Raw genomic sequence first — 16,048 nt, 5'->3', positions numbered from 1 at the left:
AAGTATTTAAAATAATATTAACTCTGCACACTAGCCGTTGGCAGGTAAAACATTTGAAATTTGAATCTTGGCGAAGCGTAAAAAATGATAACATTTCTGGCAACTCACAGGAGATGCGAGCCTGCTATGCATAAGACTAGTGGCCTAAAGCATCCATTGGGCTACAGAGTCAAAAAGATGTAGATCATGTGCATTGTGAAACCCTAACCCTACTTCTGAGATAAAAATCCAAAAATCTCTGTCTCTGCAACTGGAACTAGAGACCAAAACTCCTTGCAATCTTCAAAATTTTGAAAACTTGCTATCTCACAGAGAGACAACCCTGTGCTTGTGCACTTCTTGGAAAATAGGGAACAAAAAAGAATAGAACTAAACTAACTATATACATGGAACCCCAAACCCTGTCAGAAACATGGGTTAAGGTAAACCCCATTGACTAGGATGGGTAGAATCTCACCATTAGGCCTACTTAACTGGAAAGCATTGGCCTGCTTGCAACTGATAATTAGATAAGGACCACTCCACAATGCATAAAACTTTGAGTGTCTTCCTAATTTTTCCCTATCTACATCCCACTTCAGAACCAAATCTCCCTCCCTAAAGATCCTGACCTTAGCCTTCTTGTCAAAACTCCTCTTCACCTGCTACTAGTGTGCCTCTAGGGTCTGCATGGCTTGATTTCTCTTTTCTTCTAGCTCCATCAGTTTTTCCATTCTCACTATCATGGCATCATCCTCAATCAACTCCAGCTGATGAGATAGTTCTAGGGTTGGGAACTCCAATGAAATTGGAAGCCTTGCTTCTCTACCATATACCAACACAAATGGTGAATTCCCTATTGATCTTTTAGGTGTTATCCTATTAGCCCACAGTGCAGTCTTCAACCTCTTATGCCAACACCTCTGATTATCCTCTATTGTCCTTTTCATGATCTTGATTAGGTTCTTGTTGGATGACTTGGCCAAACCATTACCCTGAGGATAGTAATTTGAGGATGTGCTCATATAGATATTATGATCCACTGCCCATGCACAAATCTGAGCTCCAACAAAAGACTTGGCATTATCTGAAATAATGGTTGAAGTGGCACCAAACCTGGTCACAATTCCATCAAGGAACTCAACAATTGAAGATCTGGTGGCATCCTTCAATGCCACTGCCTCTGTCCACCTGGTAAAGTAATCTCTAGCGGCTAAAATCCATTTGTGACTAGAACTGGAAGGAGGATTGATAGGGCCTATGAAATCCAACCCCCACTGAGCAAAAGGTTGATCCACCTAGATAGGATGGAGGGGAAGAGTTGCAAGTCTTTGTTTGCTAGAGAAGAAGGCACATTTTTCACACTTCCTTACATACTTATGACAGTCATGGAACAAAGATGGCCAGTAATAACCAGCCCTCATGATCTTCATTGTAGTTGTTCTAGCCAAGAAGTGGCCACCATCAGGACCATCATGAAGTTCGTTGATCATTCTTTTAGCCTTGTTTATATCAAGGCACCTTAATAGGGCTCCATTAAAATCTCTTCTAAAAAGGATATCATCAACTATGACATAAGGAATTGACTGTAGCCTATACTGTCTCCTTTTAGCTTTGTCTAATCCTTGAGGGTATCCATTCCCTAATAAGAAATTCTTCATGTCATCCATCCAATTCCTTGGGCCATCATTTATTGCTTCTTGTTCTTCTGTTAATATCATGACAACTTCTTCATCAGGCTCTTGAGATGATAACATATGCTTACACAATCCTTTACCTCTTACCAGCTTAGTGACCTGGATATCGACATCATACTCCATCACTCTTGTAATCCAACCAGCTCTTTTCTCACTAATATCTTTGCTCAAAAGGAAACCCTTCACACTGGCATGGGGTACTAACAAATGAATCTTTTTATGGGACAAGAGGTGTCTAAATTTCCTTAAAGCTCTGATGACTGCAAGGGCTTTCTTCTCTACATAACTGTACCTATTTTCATACTCCTTAAGCCCTTCACTAAAGAAAGCTATGGGCTATTCTTCATTCTTGTCATCTGTTTGAGTCAAGATAGCAGAAATGCTTGACTCACCACCTAAGGTATAAATAATGAAATCCTTCTCAAATTTTGGGTTCATGAGAGTAGGGGCTGAGGCTATGGCTGTCTTGATCTCTTCAAAACTTTCCTTCCCTTCCTTGGTCCATGCAAAGACCATACCTTTCCTAAGCATAGATGTAAGAGGTTTCACCATGGTAGCAAGATTTGGGATAAATCTTCTCACAAAATTTATCCTTCCTAGGAAACTTTGTAGCCCTTTCTTGTGTTTAGGAAGAGGAAGGGCAAGTATTGCTTTTTTTCTCTCTAGATTGTCTTCCATCTATAACAAAATGTCACCTTTTCTAACTATTTCACAAGATTTTTTGTCTCTAAGAAATACCTCTTTCAATTGTCCTTCAAGGTAATTTGTGAAACAATCTATACATGAAGTGGCATGAAAGGAGGCTCTGGAATCTATCACCCAAGAATCTGACTTTGTGTCACTTGTAGAAAGAATTAAAACAATTTCATCTTTCTCATAGGTTGAATTTTCTTCAATATTCCTTACTTTTTCTTTTTCTTTCTTGTAAGCTCAAAAAATTTCTTTGAGTGGTCAAGCTTACCACAAAACCAACACTCTCCATTTCTACCCCTTGACTTTGATTGATTGAGTGATCTCGATTTCCTTTGATTGTAATGATTATTACTCTATGATGGCTTCTTCCCCTTCGCTTGGTGCTGACCATGGTGAGAGCATCATCAGATGAGGAGTCTTTGTTACTACTTCTCATGTCTTCACCTAGTAAAGTGGCAACAACTTCATCATAGACTAGTTTTTTCTTCATGGAGTTTGAGGTGCTTACTATTGTAACTACGGGATTCCAATTTTTAGGTAAGGAACACAACAAGATGATGGCTTTGGCTTCATTATCTTGAGTCATACCAAATGAGGTTGCTTGACATAATAAATTGTTCAAATCATTTATATGATTTGACATTGCATTCCCTTCCTTCATTTTCATCTTGTAGAGCTTCTTCATAATGAAGATTTTCTTTATACTCAATGTTGTTTGATACATGCTTTAAAATTTGTCCCAAAATTCCTTTGTTTTCTTTTTGTTCAAAATATTGAACAAAACATTTTGTAATAGCAATAGAAAAATTTATGCCATCGCCTTGTCATCAATATTTTCCTAATCTTAATTTGACATTGCAGCTGATCTCTTAGACTTCCCTTCTATTGCGACTAATAAGCTTGCTTAACCAACCAGGAACACATCTGCACTTTCCATAGGCTAAAGTTCTTGCCTGCAAATTTCTCCACTTTTGCATCCTCCATTTTTCTAGAAAGTCAACACTGACTTGCAATTTGCACAACTTTTCTTTGATACCAATTGAAAGGTTTGAATGCATAAGAGAAAATAGTAGATGAATTTACAATTAAAGAAGAGAAATAAATGACACCAAATTTATCCTGGTTCACCAAAAATGTGGCTCCATCTAGACTATAAAGTATTGTATTAATATGAAAAGATATTTACAAATGAGTAGTAGTAGCATATAAATAGGCTCTAATAACATTGCATGTTAAAAGTCTCATGAAATGAAGAGACATAACATTAGAGGGGAAAAAACCCATGATTGTTGGCCTTCACATATCAACACCCCTTGTAGGTTCCTTGGATAGAGCCCCAAGAACACTTTGTATCATGATATAGGGTGGGGTCAAGGGGCAGCACGCCCATAGGGGTTATCGAGAGTAGCACCTCTAAAAGCTCAAATGATTTTATTATTGTAAAAGTTATCAGAAACTATTTTCATATCGGTTAAATCTCTGTGCCTTTTGGTTTCTTCTATGTGGTCTATTATTTTCTAATATTGATTATATTTGCATGTAATTTTCATTTTTGTCTCTTTAATCCTAATAGAATGTACATTTACAAGAAAAAGAATGGACTTGTTCATCAAGCATTGCAACACAAGACCAATGTAACACAAAACTGGCACACAATTGGCACTTAAAATATTGGTTCACTTCATTTGTAGCTACTACAATTGTAAGGTAGAACCCCTTTCCCTAAATTGAGCCTATACTTTTTAAATACATCATCATTAAAATTTATTCATTCATTTACTCATATGAAATTCATCATTCACTAAAATTTTTTTATGTTTGATTAAATGCCCATAATAAGTTTGAGCACATGAATTTTTTTTCAAGAGTAAGGATGGTTAGCTATGAGTAAATACAAGTGGTGACATCATGCATCATGCTCTAAGACCCTCAAACCATCCTGCTCTAATGCCATTGATCTATTTGTCTAGTTGTAGGTCTTGTTACTTTCTTTTACATGAGTAAGGGAAGATCACCTACCTACATTCCAATTATTGTTAACTTCTTTCTCTCTCAATCTTTGAATTAGCAATTTTGAATAAACAAAAAAATAATAGTTGTAAGTTGCTCTCTTGTATGTACTAATAGTTGGCCACTTTTACCTTCATGGTTAGAATTTTGAACTTTAATTGGAGAAGTGCATTTTATTTTTACTCCTCACATATAACATTGAAATCTACTTATCATATTCACATGAAAACTACTCTAAATCATTCAAAAATTTGAATAAAGTATAGGTTGGGAAGTTATAGTTAACTTCCTATTCCTACCAAAGAAAATTCTTATAGTATTGTTCAGAATTACTTTATTTCAACTATTAAGAACATATATATTTTAAACAAATCAAACATTACAATTTTTATTTTATTAAAATAAAACTATAATAAATAAATAAACAACGGTTGTGTGAACAGCTCAAGTCCCTGCCTACAATGAGGGAGTGGGGAAGAAGTGTAGAAGAAGGGGAAATGTAGAATTATTTTGTCCAAAATATGCTTAAAATAAAATCATCCAAACTAACATGTTTGCATCTATGATATGCTATTGTGCATAATAGTTATCAAAGTCTTACATCCTGATGACCTTACATTGCCAATATGATGAATAACTTATTAAGATTAACCAGAGATAGAAATAACAATTACATGTAAATATAACCAATATCAAAAAATAATAAATCACATAGAGGAGAGCACAAGACAAAAATATTTAATGTGGTTCACTAAATCCCTAGGCTACATCCAACAAACAACAAGTCCACTATTATTATTATCTAGTGATTAACATTCTACAATCTCAATACCACTACAAGAAGCTACATATCATCATACATTATGAAATTCCTAACCCTAAGCCATTTTATACAAGCCAATTGAAAAATAATAGCTAACACCTTTTACAATAGTAAATTCATTTTTGGCTTCAGGGGCACTTCTCCAGAAAACCCCCAGGGGGGCATTACCCCTTGACCTCACCTTATACTACAACAAGGAGTGCAACTGGGGCTCTGCCTGAAGACCTCACAAGGGGCATATTCCCTTGACCCCATCTTAGGGGTACGACCCCCAAATGCTCATAGTAATAATTTGAGGGGAAATGCATCGAATAAAGTGCAAGAAATTATCCTCTATGTCTAATTAGGCTCCACATCACAACATATCTTGTTCAAGTATTCGATTTTAGGTATAGTATCAGATAGAGATAGGGTCACTGTATATGTGAAAATGCGGCCTATGCTAACACACGCACTTCAACACAGTCATTGCATGCAGATTCATCTTGGAATGAACATTGGATTGTTCATCCAAAAATCAACCTGCAAAGCAACTTGTTGCCTTCTATCTAAAGGGATTTTGCCTGTTAATATCCTCAGAATCAAGGTGCAGGCAACCAGACCCTCTAAGAACGAAGGATTTGACAATGGAATTAAGCTAAGAATGAGTATGCAGATTACTCTAAAATGAAAGATGCAATGTAATCTAAGAACAAATCAAGCAAGTTAGATTAAGCATATGCATGATTAAACTAAAATGAGATAAAACTAAGAATGAGAATGTATGCAAGAAATGTAAGTAAATGTGAGCATGAATTTCAGCAGCGATTCGATGCAAATTCTCCAAATTCATCCTCCAAAACGAAGAGATGAGGGTCTCTTAAATAGACTTTTTTGGAATCCATCAATGGTTGAGATTGATTCGGATCAATGATCAGGATTGAAGATGAGGTTTAGTCATAAAGGGAGATTCCCAAATTAAAGGGAGTTAACAGATTTAATTTGAGTAAAATAAGGAGTTTACTATTTTAATTTGAGTAGAAAAAGGAGTTAACTGATTTAACTCATTTTTGATCAATAGTGAACTAGAAATTTCCCTTTTTGAACTGAAGAGAGATTTTGTTGAGATATTTAATTTAATAAAATGAGATATGCTCTCATAATTACTTTTTCTATTTAATTAAATAATCTTTAATTAATTAGAGACACTTTTCTTATTTAATTAAATAACTTCATTTAATTAATTAGGAATGACTTCCCATTTAATTAAATAACTTTGTTGAATTAATTAGAAGTAAGTACTCCATTTAATTAAATAATTTTGTTTAATTAATTAAAAATACCTTTCCCATTTAATTAAATAATTACATTTAATTAATCAAGATAGGTGTATTTATTAAATTAAATAAATTTAATTCCATAGTACATTAGCCATTAGGATATAATTTAATTTAATTAAAGTATAAATACTTAATAATTAAATTAAATATTAATCAATAGGTTTAATGTGACTAATATGAGTAAATACTATAGGAATTAAATAATAAGCATGATGAATGCAGATTTAGGTTTTCTGCATCTGACAATTAAGTCAAGTAGTGAATACCAGAATGAGAATTGCCTATTAGAATAGGACTTTGAAATTATCAGAAATAGACCAGAATTGGTATAATGGCAATGAGCCAATTTTGGGGTATTACATTTTGCCCCTCTTTGAATGAATGTGTGAGCAGCACGTTCGATTCAAAGATAATCAAAAAGCATGATGCGAACATGAGATTGGTTCCGAAGGTGATGATATAGAGACCAATTGATAAGTTTTTTAAGGACCATCTCTAGAACAGAGCTTAATCCTAAAGAATCCAAGCAGAGCACTTAGATACCTAAGATCGATAGCATTTAAAAGACTACCTCCAGAACGAAGCGTAATCTTTAAGGATCCAGACAGAATGTCTAGATACCTAAAATTGATAAGCATTTAAAAGGTTTCTTCAGAATGAAGTTTAACCTTTAAGGATCTAGATAGAACACCTGGATACCCAAGAGTGATAAAGCATTTAGAAGACTATCTCCAGAATAGAGCTTAATCTTCAAGGATCCAAATAGAACACCTAGATACCTAGAATTGAAAGCATTTAGAAGATTATCTCCAGAACGAAGCTTAACCTTCAAGGATCTAGATAGAACACCTAGATACCTGAGATTGATTAAAAGATAACAAGTTCCAATCATAAGCCATAGAATCATCCCCAGAATAAGGCTTGATCCTCAGGAGTCAGGGTTTAGACTGTCCCAATACCTATCCATTGAACTCTAAGAAGAGTTGTTATAAGATTGATTAGTTGATGAAAAGATAGGATAGATAACAAAGATGCCAAATAGAAAGGAACAAGATGCCCCGAGTGATTAGATGCCCCAAGTGATAGATGGCAAAGATGCCAGATAAAAGGGAACAATGTTAGGATAAACCACGGACAGAAATAAAAACTACATGCAAATATAACCAATAACAGAAAATAATAGAACACACAGAAATGAACACAAGGCACCAAGATTTAACGTGGTTCACCCAATCCCTGGGCTACGTCCACCAAACAGCAAGTCTGATCTTATTACAATCCAGTGATTACAACCTGATTACAATCTGTAATCCCTTACAGCTCAATACCGCCGCAAGAACCAATTTCGTATCACCACATATAAAAATACCCAACCCTAAGCCCTTTTTATACAAGTATTAAACCGCTTTAGGGTTATAACATGTCGGCCATATGTCAGCCATAATATGTCAGCTACCATGTCGACTACTTCCAAAAAAAAAAATTTCTATTTATGAAGTATGTACAGTACTTTCCTAATCAGTCACCACAATCTAACAATCTCCCACTTGGGGACTGATCAGGCTCCACACTAAACAAAAATCTCCCACTTGGAGACTGATCCTGTAGCAATACAACTACCGCATGGGGCTCCCACTGGATCAAACCACCCTGGACTCTGTTGTTCTTTTATTCACATTTAGTCTAAAAGACCAACTGAAGCTGAAGAGGAGTTCAGCTTCTCCCTTGTTAAAACCTTTGTCAACATATCTACTGTATTTTCATTGGTATGTATCTTCTCTAGCTTTAACTGTCCATCCTCCAAAACTGACCGAATGAAATGGTACCGCAACTGTATGTGTTTGGTCTTAGAATGCAGAGCTGAATTCTTAGCAAGATGAATGGCACTCTGACTATCTGTGAACAAATAATTATCCTTCTGAGGATGTCCCAATTCTTCCAAGAAGAACTGAAGCCATATCATCTCTTTGGCTGCCTCTGTAGCAGCAACATACTCTGCCTCTATAGTGGAGAGAGCATTAATCTTCTGTAGCCTAGAAACCCAGCTCACGGCTACCCCACCAACAGTAAAGACATAACCTATAGTACTCCGCCTGGTATCAATATCCCCAGCCAAATTTGAGTCAACATAGCCCTGTAAATCAGTAGTAGAGCCCCCAAAGTGTAAACACTTATTGGATGTTCCTCTCAAATATCTAAGAATCCACTTGACAGCATTCCAATGCTCAAAACCTGGATGACTCATATACCTGCTAACGACTCCCACTGCATGTGCAATATCTGGCCTAGTGCATACCATAGCATACATCAAACTTCCTACAGCTGAAGCATAGGGTACCTTGGACATCTTATCCTCCTCTTCCTGTGTCTTGGGACACATCTCCTTAGTCAATTTCAAATGACCAGGTAAAGGTGTGCTGGCAGCTTTAGCATTCTCCATAGAGAAACGTTGCAACACCTTCTCAACATAATCAGCTTGAGATAGCGTCAATGTTTTGTTCTTCCTATCTCTGCAAATCTTCATACCAAGGATTTGTTTTGCTGCCCCCAAATCCTTCATAGCAAATGCATGTGCTAATTGGCATTTCAGCCCCTTAATATGATCCATGTTAGACCCAGCTATAAGCATATCATCAACATATAAACACAAAATAATGTAGCTATCATCATCCAACCTCTTAAAATAAACATAGTAATCTGAATGACACCTATTATATCCATGCTCATGCATAAAACTGTCAAATTTCAGATACCATTGCCGAGGTGCTTGCTTCAAGCCATATAAACTTTTCTTCAATTTGCACACTAAGTTCTCCTTACCTTTGACCTCAAAACCCTGTGGCTGAGCCATATATATTTTTTCATCCAAATCACCATGAAAAAAGGCTGTTTTAACATCCATCTGCTCTAAATGCAAATCTTCAGTAGCCACAAGACTTAAAACAGTACGAATAGAAGTCATTTTAACAACAGGAGAAAATATCTCATCAAAAGCAATTCCCTTTTTCTGTGCAAATCCTTTTACAACTAACCTAGCCTTAAATATTTTCTTACCTCCTTCCTCTTCTTTCAACCTATAAACCCATTTATTCTGTAAAGCCTTTTTACCTGCAGGCAACTTGCACAAATCCCATGTCTTATTTTTCAGCAAAGAGTCCATTTCATCTTTCATTGCAGACTCCCACTGAATCTTAGTATCCACCTGCACAGCTTCATCATAACTTTCAGGTTCACCAGCATCAATAAGTAAAATAGAATACAAAGAGGGAGAAAACCTTTGTGGAGGTCTAATTGGCCTTGTTGACCGTCTAAAATTCACTGGTGTGTGTGGTATTTGTTGTTGCAGTTGTTGCACATCATGAGGAATGGCTGGAACATCAGCTTTTGGAGTATCATCTAGCACTACATAATCATCTTCTTTCTTCTCATGTTGCTGCAACAGATCTTTGTACAACACTTTTTCATTGAATATGACATCCCAACTTCTTATAATTTTATGATTTTCAAAATCCCAAAGCCTATAGCCAAATTCATTAATGCCATATCCAACAAAGACACATTTCTTTGATTTAGCTTCTAGCTTGGTTCTATTTTCAGAGTCTATATGAGCAAAAGCTTCACAACCGAAGGTCTTGAGAAAAGAATAACTCACCTTCTTACTAGTCCATGCTTCCTCTGGAATACCACAGCCCAAAGGAGTAGAGGGACCTCTATTAATCAAATATACTGCAGTATTGACAGCCTCCGCCCACATGTGTAAGGGCAACCCAGCATGCAACCTCATGCTCCTTGCGCGCTCCATTATAGTCCTGTTCATGCGTTCAGCCACTCCATTTTCCTGTGGAGTCCTTGGAACAGTTTTTTGTCTACGAATACCATTAGTGGAGCAATAATCTTCAAATTCATGACTTCAATACTCACCACCATTATCAGATCAGAGACATTTTAATTTCTTACCAGTCTCATTTTCAACCAAGCATTTCCATTTCTTAAAAGTTTGAAATACATCAGATTTCTGTTTAAGGAAATAAACCCATACTTTTCTAGTTGCTTCATCAATAAATGTAACATAATAATGAGAGCCACCAAGGGAAGATACCTGAGCCGGTCCCCATACATCTGTATGCACAAGCTCTAATTTCTCCTTTTTGTTTTCCTTCCCTGTCTTTACAAAACTCACTCTCTTTTGTTTTCCATACACACAACTTTCACAGAAATCCATATTCACACATTTTAGACCTGGTAAAACTTTCCTTGAATGAAGTACTTTCATACCTTTCTCACTCATGTGCCCAAGTCTATTGTGCCACAGCGCTGTATCAGAATCTACAGTAGCTATTTGTTCTCCCTGCTCAACTGCAGTAATTGTTCCTGAATATTCATTTTTCTCTAAAACAATCAAAGTAGAAGGAACAATATGACCTGTACAAAGATATAAGGTGCCTACTTTCACACCTTTTGCTACTACAAGGGAACCTTTTGAAACCTTCCAATTTTTATCATTAAAAGTAACTACACAACCCTCATCACCGAGTTGCCCTGCTGAAATTAAATTTCTACTTAGTTTTGGAACATGTCTTACCTCATGTAGTAGCCAATGATTCCCATTCTGCAACTTAATCTTAATTTTTCCCTTTCCAACAATCTGACAGGGTTCATTATCCCCCAAATAAACAAGCCCAAAATCTCCTTGGACATAATCAATGAAATAACCTCTATGAGGTGTAGCATGAAAAGAAGCACCAGAATCTAAAACCCATGAATCATCAACACTCTCTAAAGACAGAAGCAAAGCATCCTCTTCGGATTTGTTACTTACCACATTTGCCTCTTTGTCTCCATCTGATTTATCTCCTTCATTTTTCTTTCGAGTCCAGCAATCTTTATTTTTGTGCCCTGGTTTCCCACAGTACCAGCAATCATTTGGTCCTCTCGATTGAGACCTCCTCCCCTTTGACTTTCCTCTTGATTTCCCATGATTTCTAGAGTTACTTCCTCTTTCAGTCGTTCTGCCCTTGCTTTGTGCATTTAAAGCACTTCCTGATGTAGATCCACCTGAGGATTTTCTACGAGTTTCCTCACTTAAAATAACACCGATCACATCATCATATTTTAGGGTACTAGATCCAGGAACAGAATTACTCACCGCCATTACCAAGCCATTCCAGCTTTCGGGCAAAGAACACAAAATCAAGAGAGCCCTAATTTTATCATCAAAATTGATACCCACAGAAGATAATTGACTAGTAATAGTATTAAACTCATTTAAATGATCTGCAACAGATCCACCTTCTGCCATTTTCATATTAAATAAACGCTTCATGAGAAATACCTTATTTGAAGCGGAGGGCTTTTGATACAGTGTCGCTAGGGTTTTCATCAAATCTTCTGTCGTCTTTGCTTTTGTAATATTAAATGCCACTGATGGTGCCAAGCATAATTGAATGCTTCCAAGTGCCTTTCTGTCCAAAAGATCCCATTCAGCCTCTGACATAGTTCCCTGATTCTTGGCTTTTCCTTCCAACGGCTTCCATAAATCCTTCTGATATAAATAGTCTTCCATTTGCATCTTCCATAACTTGAAGTTCTGCCCATTAAACCTGTCAACCCTCAACTTACCCTCATCTGCCATTGCTCCCACTCAACTGTGAGACTCCTACTTAACCGTGAGACTTTCCTGTAGAGGATAACTGAAAGACAACCTTGCTCTGATACCACTTGTTAGGATAAACCACGGACAGAAATAAAAACTACATGCAAATATAACCAATAATAGAAAATAATAGAACACACAAAAATGAACACAAGGCACCAAGATTTAACGTGGTTCACCCAATCCCTGGGCTACGTCCACCAAATAGCAAGTCTGATCTTATTACAATCCAGTGATTACAACCTAATTACAATCCGTAATCCCTTGCAGCTCAATACCGCCGCAAGAACCAATTTCGTATCACCACATATAAAAATACCCAACCCTAAGCCCTTTTTATACAAGTATTAAACCGCTTTAGGGTTATAACATGTTGGCCATATGTCAGCCATAATATGTCAGCTACCATGTCGACTACTTCCAAAAAAAAAAAATTCTATTTATGAAGTATGTACAGTACTTTCCTGATCAGTCACCACAATCTAACAAACAAGATGCCCTGAGCATTACGTATTCAATGATGTAATCATCCTGCCCCCTCAGGAGTGAAATCGAAAGATGACACACTAGAAATATGATTTGAAGTAGTATATCATGTCAGCAGAATCTAGAAGAGATCAGAATGATCTAAAGATTGGGTTGATTTGAAATGATTACGAAGTCGCAAAAACCAAGTTTGACCAAAAGTTGACCAGATTCAGCCACAGTTGACTTAAGTTGACTATTTTCAAAATGAATTTTGAAAATATGGAGAATGTAAAGTTGAAAGGATTTCAAGAATCATAAAGTATCAGAAAGATTTGGGCTGCACAAGCGTTCGATCACGTCGGTCTCCAAAATTTTAAAATGCATTTTAAGGCTCTTAGGTGTGTTAGATTTCGAATTTGATCCCGAAAATGGATCCAGAATAGTCCAATTAGCCAGGGGTGTGATTTTTGTGCAAATCTAAGCACTTTGAAAAATTTGGTCAACACCTATATAAGGGCTCGAAGGGTCATTTTCAATTCATTTGTGCTTTTGTCTCGTAGTGATTTTGAGCTCTGATAGAGACATGGCAGTGAATGTGAGATATCATTGTTTTGAGCACTCCAAACGACACAGCCAGCTAGTAGACTATGGACCACCGGTAAGTCATCAATTTTCCATCTTCGTACTTTCATTTTCACGCATTTCGAGTTCATTTATGCACGTTTTAGCATGTTTTAGGTTTGTGAAATCTTTCTTCGCGCGAGACCGATCTCTTCTCACGCGAAGGAACAGGATGTGCTATTTCTTCGCGTGCGGCCAGAGGATCTTCGTGCGGGGCAATTTTGGTTTCACACGAAAGTGGAAATTCTTTGCGCGAGGCAATTCGTGTTTCACGTGAGAACCTCTTTTTTTGTGCGAGAAGATCTATCTTCATGTGAGGAGATCTTTTTTCGTACGAAGGCTAGATTCTTCGTGCGAAGAAAGAACTATTTCACATGAAACTGTAAGTCTTCGTGCGAGATTTCACGAATCTTGCACAAAATTTCGTGATAGTTTTGTGATTTTGCATTTAAAAATTGCACTTCATTTCATTTTGATGTGTCATTTCGACTTGATACTGATTGTTTGTTTGTCATTTTGATGCATCATATGGAGAGTTATTACGGAGTTTGGATGATGCAAATCGGGCACACATTGCCCAATTGGATTTGTCTTCATTATGTCAAATTCCAACCGTGATGGTGAATCACGGTTTACTGACTGCTTTGGTAGAGCGTTTCCATTCAGAGACGAACACATTTCATTTGCCGATGGGTGAGATGATGATTACCCCAGAGGATATATGGAGGATATTGAGGATCCCATTTCACGGTGCCTGGGTCGTCTATGATACAGTGCCTCGATTAGGGACAGAGGCACTTTCCATTATTTTTTAGAGAGAGCTACTGAGAGGCAGGGCCATCAGCTGGGATGAGCTGATGCATACCTATGGACCCACACACAGGTTGGCATCCGTGCTGGGTATTTTCTTGAGCTACTTCCTATGTCCTGACAGGGGACAGCATGGGTTGGAGTGTGGATGGGGTGTCATGCTCCGTAGGATGGTTGAGGCACCCGAGATCTTTTTTTTGGGTTAGTGCATGTTGGCCCATCTTTTTTACGAGATCCATGAGGTCGTCTTCCATGAGAAGAAGACCATGGCAGTAGGTGTTTATGTTTTACAGATCTAGGCCTGGGAGCATCTCCCTATATGTAGGCCAATTTTTGAGGATTCTCAGGAGCCCATGGAGCCGTACATCTGTAGATATTAAGGGCATATTACCCAGGCCCACCTGGGTAAGACTAAGCATTGGCGGACACATCTTGATGACTTGGTGTCTATTATATGGTGACCCTGGAGAGAGATAGAGGACTGGGATGATGCCCCCAGAGAGCTGCCCTGGATGTTTAGTTCTCGACTATTGGCAAGTAGGACGACATCAGTCATAAAGAGATTCGTGATCTCATGAGTGTGGTAGCAGTATGGCCGACCATAGGACATTTCAGCTGAGTATTGTGCCTATGCCAGGGTGCAAAGGGATATTGAGTAGGGATGGCCTCCACGGATGGATCTAGGACGATCCATGATAGACATCCGTAGCCTAGTTGCAGTTTAGTGGGACTACCTATCGACAATAACAGATGCCGAGATGATGCCAGCATATCAAGAATTTTTGATCAGTCATCCATACCCATGTTTTACAGATCCAGTGGGGATAGCAGGGCAGGTACAGGGATAGGGACAGGGACAGGTGCCCCAACAGCAGCAGTCATAGCCACAGTTGCCACCATAGGTCCAGCACCGGGTACAGTAGATACCTATTCCCCCATGTCAGATGGGATCAGACCCAGGTACTGGGGGTAGTGGGGAAGGTCATAGTCGATGGAGGAGGTAGAGGACAGAGGAGCAGGGCCCTTAGCAGGAGGTCCCACAGCAGCAGGTGCCTCCATAGCCACAGGTACCTCCACCGTAGTAGGCACCAAAGATGGTTGATGAGGATATGCTGGATCAGCTGGTAAGTCGGGTACAGGATGCAGTACGGTGGTACCGAGAGTGGGTTCGTGTGGCCTCCCGACAGTTGGGAGAGTTGCAGATTGCATTGGCAGTCAGGGATGCGTAGCTGGTAGAGCGACAGCAAGAGATAGATCATCAAAGAGAGCATGTAAAGATTGCAAAGCAGAGATTAGAGCTGGTATAGGATGAGATCCGCTTCCAGTCAGCTTGGGCAACATATTATTATGCAGCATATACTAGTGCAGTACCTGATGAGACATTGTAGGTGCAGCGATTCTCTCAGTATGCGCAAGAGTCTGGAGGTGCACGACCTCCTGTCAGGCCGGATATGCCACCACCGCCTCTGCCACCTACTGCCCCTACTCCTCCTACTCCTCCTGAAGGCAAGAGTTCGGGATAGAGTTAGACGTTCTGTGCCTGATTCTTGATTTTGATCCCTAGCTATGTATCGATTGGTGTGCCAGCACCACATGTATCATTTTTGATCGATTGCACTTGAGTAGCGCCCATTTTTGTACTGACCCATTCTTTGATATATATATACGAGATTTTGAGCCGAGTATTCCTGTGTACATGTCATTGTCTATTTTTGTTTTGCTTTGATGTACATGAGATGTATGTTGTACTTAGATAGAATGCATATGTATGAACTGACATCTTACGTAGTGTTGCATGTTTTTGTTTGACAGTCATAGGTATTCTATTGAGGAGCATGAATCGATGAATCAAATGCTTGTGCAGCTGTGGAAGAATCTGATGCATGTGGAGTATGAACAGAATTACCATCGAATTGCGTGCTAATGCAAATGGAGTATGTAATGCAAGACTATGTGAAATGCAACCCTAGGTCTG

The sequence above is a fragment of the Cupressus sempervirens genome, chromosome 2 (assembly GCF_028749045.1).
Source record: "Cupressus sempervirens isolate cs-2001-9-10 chromosome 2, ASM2874904v1, whole genome shotgun sequence".
NCBI classification, from domain to species: domain Eukaryota; kingdom Viridiplantae; phylum Streptophyta; class Pinopsida; order Cupressales; family Cupressaceae; genus Cupressus; species Cupressus sempervirens.
Note: the sequence above shows the minus strand (reverse complement) of the source record.